The 6,564-nt window shown below is 39.0% G+C and overlaps 1 long non-coding RNA gene across 1 annotated transcript; it reads right to left on the bottom strand.

The window, feature by feature from the left end:
• Positions 1–260: 260 nt before the first annotated feature.
• LOC112472936 lies at positions 261–6,095 on the bottom strand. Its single transcript, XR_003043839.1, has 3 exons — positions 5,758–6,095; positions 1,079–1,275; positions 261–527 (listed from the first exon to the last, which is right to left on the bottom strand). It is a non-coding gene; the product is annotated as an uncharacterized LOC112472936 (long non-coding RNA).
• Positions 6,096–6,564: the final 469 nt, after the last annotated feature.

Raw genomic sequence — 6,564 nt, 5'->3', positions numbered from 1 at the left:
ATGTATACAGGGAAAAGAAGAAGAATTCTGAAGGCCTAGAGGGATGCAAGGACTTAAATAATCTGCCAACACCAAGCAGCTTTGCCTCAGAAAGTGTAGCCATTTCTATTTTTCTGCCCAAAGCATTCTCTTCTTCCCTGAGACCACTCCCACTTTCAAAAGACGATTTCTTCCCTTTGCTACTTTTAGTCAAGCAGCCAGCGTTAATGGGAGTGTTAGTGGGATCATTTACAGTGATGTCACATTTTACTTTGGGCCATTCTTAATTTACTATAAAATCTTAGGGTAAAACATCCCAGATAGCACTTTCCCCAGTGTCTTTGAACAGTCACTTTCTCTTTATTTCCAAATGCACGCATGAGCTCTGTTCAATGAAGAAACACATTAACAGCGACCTCTCTATTCCCTCTAGGTTGCTGTGCAAGCCTTCCTGTGTTTTTAATCTTCACCAAGCTCCAAAACCAACCGTGTTGAGTGATGTGAATACCAGGCTTCTCGTTTCAGTAAGGAGATGACTGAATTGCAGTCTGCAAAGATTAAAAAAAAAAAAAAATCCACACTCTGAAAAACCAGTGGTTTGAGAAAATTATATAGATCAGGATAAAGATTAAGAAAATGATTCAAAAAATGGAAGAGATAAAATTTCCCATCTTATCTAGAGTGGTGAAAAACTACTGTACGAATGGGGTAATGCTGACCTGCTCTTTCATAACACTGGAGATAAGGAACAAGAACCCAAAATAGAAAGCACATCTGCAGCAAAGTATAAGGATGGGGGCTTGGGAGTCAGAGCACACAGAGAAAGGGGTTGTTGATTTGAGTGGTACGGGGAAACGGAGAAGGTGTTGCTTAAAGCAGTAACCAGTGTTGTTTATTTGGGATACAAGCTAGAGAATATTATTATGGCAGAGAAAAGAAGTTATCTCTTGTGAATTTTCTTGAGTTATGGGGGGAGCGAGAGAGGCTCACAGCATATGACATTTAGAATTGCAATTTCTAAGCGGAGCGCCATGTCTGATATATCATTTATTGTCTCTGCCTCCATCCTTCCAAAGCTGCATTAAGGACAGATACAAACCTCACTTCCTTGGATCTCCATTTTCACATTGATTTGGAGGACATTTATTTTCCCTTCGCAACAGAATCATATTTTTTTTCCCTCTTGGAAGGTTTAGTTCATCACTAAATATTCAGGTCTAGGAAGCAATTTTCCTTTCTCTTTGTGCATGATTTATGTCTCTCTGGAGCTGAATTCCTTTCGTTGAAAGCAAGAATCTATACAAATACAGGGCACAGGTGAAGAGAGAGATGAGTAGAAGGAAGGTTTCTCCAGTTGTGATAGAAATTCGCCCTTGAGTCTTCCTGTTTTAGCCGATTTTACAGGAAGGAAGAAACAATGCTCAGGTATCAGATCCTGCTGGCTTAGAAAATGCAAAAGGCAGTTTCAATTACCACGCAGTATTCTCCTACTTCTCTCTAATAAACATGTACATGTGCAGATTCCGGTGGTAGCTCTTTGAAAATAGAGTTTCCATACCATCCTTCCTGCATCTCAGGTGGAAATAAAGTTATTCCAGATACAGATATTCCAATTTCATAGATTCAATTAATTTTAGAACTGGAAGGGATCAGTATACCCACTTTTTGGTAGCTGGAAAAACTGAGGTCTCAGAGGTAATGGATTTGGTCAAGGTCTCATATGCTCACGTGACTGTAGATGTATATTTATGTATTCTTTGTAGTGCTTTGGAATTCTTCTGCTGTCTGCATTTATGTGAGGATTTCACACTTAGCACCGTGTCTTTGCCAAGACTGGGCACTGGAAGTACCAGGAAATACCAGGCAGCCCTTATTACCTCAGCCTTGTAACCTCCTGGGGCTCTGTGAAGGTGTAGGACACAGGTGCAGCCACCTTCACAAACCTAAACTGCATCCCACATGTGGTCTAGGAAAAAATGGCTCCTTCTCTGTTCTCACCACTCTGCATCCCACACAAAGGCACCAACCACTTCCTCTCTCATTCCTGTAACTCTTCCAACAAACTGAGGCTTCTGAAAACAAAAGCTAAAAAGTAAAGTCTGTTGTCTTCAAGCAACTTCTGCTTTCAACCCGGCAGCTAAAGCTCTGGAGAAAACAGATCACAAGACACAAATTAATAACTCAACAAATTCTGTAACACTTGCCTTGGATACTTCTGCCCCTGGGGCCTCGCTTATGCTGTGCCTTCTACCAGAAATGTTCTTCCCCTCCCCCACACTATCCAAGTTGCACTAAACCTCTATTGTCCAGGAAGTCCTCCCTGAACTCTTCACAGAATTCCTAAGGCATCTCCTCTCTCTGCCACTGGTTTTATTAATTATTTAATGTTTCAGGCCTCTCTGACTTTTTTCTCCAATAAGACTGTTAGTTTCCCAGTGGCTTTTTTGTATCCCACAAATCACCAAATAAGCTAGGCTTGGAGTGAGGTTTGTGTGTGAATCCTGAGTAAATTATTTTTCCTCTTCAATACATCAATAATAACCTCAGAATGCAACCGATAGTATTTTTCCTCAATAGCTGTATTATAACTTTGTTTTTCTTCTAATTATATAGATGATACATTCTCACTGTAAAAACATTCAAAAACTACATGATACTATAAAAAAGAACATAAAGGTCACAGGAATTCCACTTTCTTTATGTAAGCACTATTAACATTTTCTTGGCCACCTTTCATATTTTTTTTATGGCTCTCTGTATATATGTATATACATGTATATGTACATATGTGATGTTACACTTTACATAACTGAGGTTATTTCACACATATTGTTTTTCTTAATGTGGAGAATATTAAAGAACATAAGAGTGTCCAGCAACGTAAGTTGAATAAAAAATATTAGTTTAACCTGAGCTTCAATAAATAGTTTTAAATGAATAAACAAATAGTGTTTCCCATAGAATGAATGAGGAAAATAAAGGAAAGTAGGAGGCGTCCCTTCCTAGACCACTTTCCTGTCCTAGGCAGAACTTCACTGAAAATATCCCACTTATACTAGCCCAGGGCCCAAACTATGTGACACAAAAAGGACAAATGAATATTCTAATTGGATATTTTATACCTGACACATAGATCTGATTTCTCCAGCTTAATGTGGCTTTCCAACATCATACGTACTCTCAGTTTACCAGCTGGAAGCACTGAATGAGATGGACAGAGCTGTACACCCTGGGCGAACTGTTTACTAAAGTTAGGACAAACTAGACCAGACGGATATGTATCTTCCCTGGAGATCTTATAGAAGAGATTCCAGCCTCTAGAGCCTGGTGAAGAAACTGAGCTTTCTTATCTTAAATCGTCCTGTTTTCGCTGAAGCCTTTTTCCTCTTGTTCCACCCCTGGCACAGAGAGAACACTTATTCAGTCAGCCCACTTTCCCATCCTCCCCCAACCCTGGCCACACACACGCCTTTCTGCAGGCCTAATAATTCTGATTTCCCTTCCTCTCTGGGCCCTTTAATCACCTCTGTGGCTCTGCTCTGCACACGCCCCACTCTCTACATCCTTTTAAGGGTATATGAACTCAGACTTCTGCCTTCAAATGAACTAAAAGAGAACAACATTTTACAACCCAGATCACTCCTTCTTGAACATGAGAAATAAACATATTTCATCTAACTTAAAACTTAAGTTAGAAAACTGAAAGAGCCATCTCCTTTTCAATAGTCCTCATTTAAAGATCAAATTCAGACCTATGAGAAATTCTGTTTTCATAATTAGCAAATGTGATAACAGGCCTTTCCCACTCTACAATAACATCTCATGGTCATGGCAGTGACAAGCTTCATACAGTTTTTCCTCCTGTCCATGCAGAGAGGCTAGAGTCTATTTGTGAGTCAGACAACCCATCATCACACATTAATGCCACCAGAAGTCTGACTAACAGATCATAAATGCTTCTTCTGTCAACTAATCAGCCAGACTATGATACCTGCTATGATACATAACAGTCCTGCCATCCTCTTCACAGACACACAGGTTGTGACCACGTCCTAGCAGGTGTGTGTTTGCGAAAGAGATACTGATATGCCGGATGGCCATGACTGGCAGTGGCCTGGGCTTCCTTTGTGGAAGAATATGGACATCCAAGGCTAGAACCACAAGTTTCTCATGCTATCTGATTTTCTTCAAGGCATTTATCACTATTTGAAGTTAAATTATCTATTTACTTACTTGTTGTCTGTCACTCCCACTAGATAGTGAAAGAGGGGCTTTGTTTTGCTCATCACTAAAATTAACTCCCCTGCCTGCTAGTGTCTTCCCACGTCTCATTTTCTCAGTGTAAAATACAACGAACTACAAAGTCCTTTCCATACACTGCCCCTGGCATTCCCGATGTCCTTTACCTTACTTTACCTTTCTGGGGTTTTTTTGTTTTTTTTGTTTTTTTTAATAGCTTCTATTATCTTCTAACATATTATGTAATTAACATTGATGGATATTGTTTATTATTTTCCCCTGTGAGAATAAAAAGTCCATGCGGGCGGAAATTTTTGTCTGTTTTGTTTATAGGTGAATCCCAAGAAACTAGAAGAATGACTGGAACATAGTTTCTGTGGGTTTGTCATTTAGGTGTTCAATAAATATTTATTAAATAAATAAAAATAAATTGTTCGCCTTATCCTTAGCTCCTATAAGAGTGCTGGGCATATGATACCTGCTCAATAACTATTTGTTGAATCTATTGCTTTCCTAAAGAAACATTTATAATCTATTAGTCACACTTCTGGTGGCATTAATGGTTGAATCTTTTGCAAGCCCCCAAGTTTACGAATATTTTCTCCAGCGTCCAAACACTTGCCCATCTAGATGCTTTTGCTCATTTTCCTATGTCCTTAGTTAATAGGATATAATGGGTAATAAACCACTGTTTGACAAATTAAGTAACCAATTAATAAATAACTGACTCAATTGTACTCAGTGTTCCATGTACAATGACTAACACCCCATGTCTGACACTTTTTTGACTACCTGTTCCCCCAAAATCATCAACACTAAACTATCCCATTTATGGTTCAATTCAACAAACATTTCCTGAATACCTACTGTATTCTAGTCACTGCCAGACAATGAGTGAGATGGTCAACCACAACACCAACGAGTGTTTATTGAGCACTTACTTCATGGTAGATACTATGCTAAGCACTGTACGTACATGATCCCATTTAATCCTCTCAATAACCATAAGAGGCAGGGACTACTGTTATGCCTGTTTTACAGACAGAGAAAACTTAAGCATCTAGAGGTTATTTGTCCAAAGTCAGGCAGACAGTAAGCCATTACAGTAAGCCAGCAAAGCCCAGATCCTCAGACAGTCTTACCCCAGAGCTCACACTTCTAAGTTCAGTGACCTAAAGATGAAAAATAATCAGAAGAAATTTATTTTCTCAGAGAAAGATGAGTATATTGAGGGAGGAAAAAAAACATTTCAAAGGTTCTAAATGCCTCATCTTTTGGTCCCCACTGCCAAGCATAGAACATAGCACACTGTGAGTAAGGAATACATTTTGGCTAAAAGAATAAATGATTCTAAGCAATAAAAAGAGGTAAGACTACAATAGAGAAACATCAGTTCTAATTGGAGAAAACTGAGAATATTCTAGAACAACTAAAATATTTAAAGTGAACCTGGAAGAATGTGTAGGATTCTAAAAGATATAGAGATATCTATTGTTGCATAAACTTTAATAGATTGATACAAAAATAAATATCTATTACCCTTACAGTTTCTGTGGCTTTGGCACTCAAGAGCAACCTTGCTGGGTGATTTCAACTCAGGATCTCTCATGAGGTTGCCATTAAGATTTTGGCTGGGGCTGCAGTCTTTTGAAGGCTTGACTGGCAAAAATACGCTCTTTCAAGGTGACTCACTCACAAGGCTGTAAAGTTGGGGCTGGTTGTTTGTGGAGACCTCAGTTCCTCCCCACAAAGTCCTCTCCATAGGTTGCTTGAGTTCTTCAACAACATGGCGATTGGCTTTCTCCAGAGTGAGTGATCCAAAAGGGAAGAGTGAGAGCCAGGCAGAAGCTAGTTTTTAAATGGCCCAGTCTCGGAAATCATAGCATTGATTCTGCCACATTCTATTGTTAGAAGCGAGTCATTAAGTCTGACTCAGATTCAAGGGAGGGGAACTGGGCTCCACCTTTAGAAGGGAAGATTGTCAAGAATTTTCAGACATATTTTAAAACCACCACAGAGGCAGCTCATAGGAAGCATAGGGCAGGTTCTAGAATGACAAGTAATCCAATGTCCCAGGTAATGGACTTCTTAACCTGGTGACCTCTCTTATTTTTTCAATTTTCACATCACTCCATCTATTTCTTATACTTTGATCCTTTATTCTTTGTCATTTTGCAGAGAAAATCATTCAATGTTTTTTACCCAGTTCATCCATTCCTGCATTTTGTTTGAATATAGTTCTATTTTGTGTGCTTAGCACTGGAAACGTAAAAATAAAAAAAGACATGACCTTTGTTCTCAAGGAGTTTGTGGCCCGTTTGATAATCACTTACGTAGTCTATATAC

Source organism: Pteropus alecto, unplaced genomic scaffold, assembly GCF_000325575.1.
Source record: "Pteropus alecto unplaced genomic scaffold, ASM32557v1 scaffold111, whole genome shotgun sequence".
In the NCBI taxonomy this organism is placed as follows: domain Eukaryota; kingdom Metazoa; phylum Chordata; class Mammalia; order Chiroptera; family Pteropodidae; genus Pteropus; species Pteropus alecto.
The sequence above is the reverse complement of the archived record's forward strand: the minus strand, read 5'-3'. Positions and strand labels throughout refer to the sequence as shown.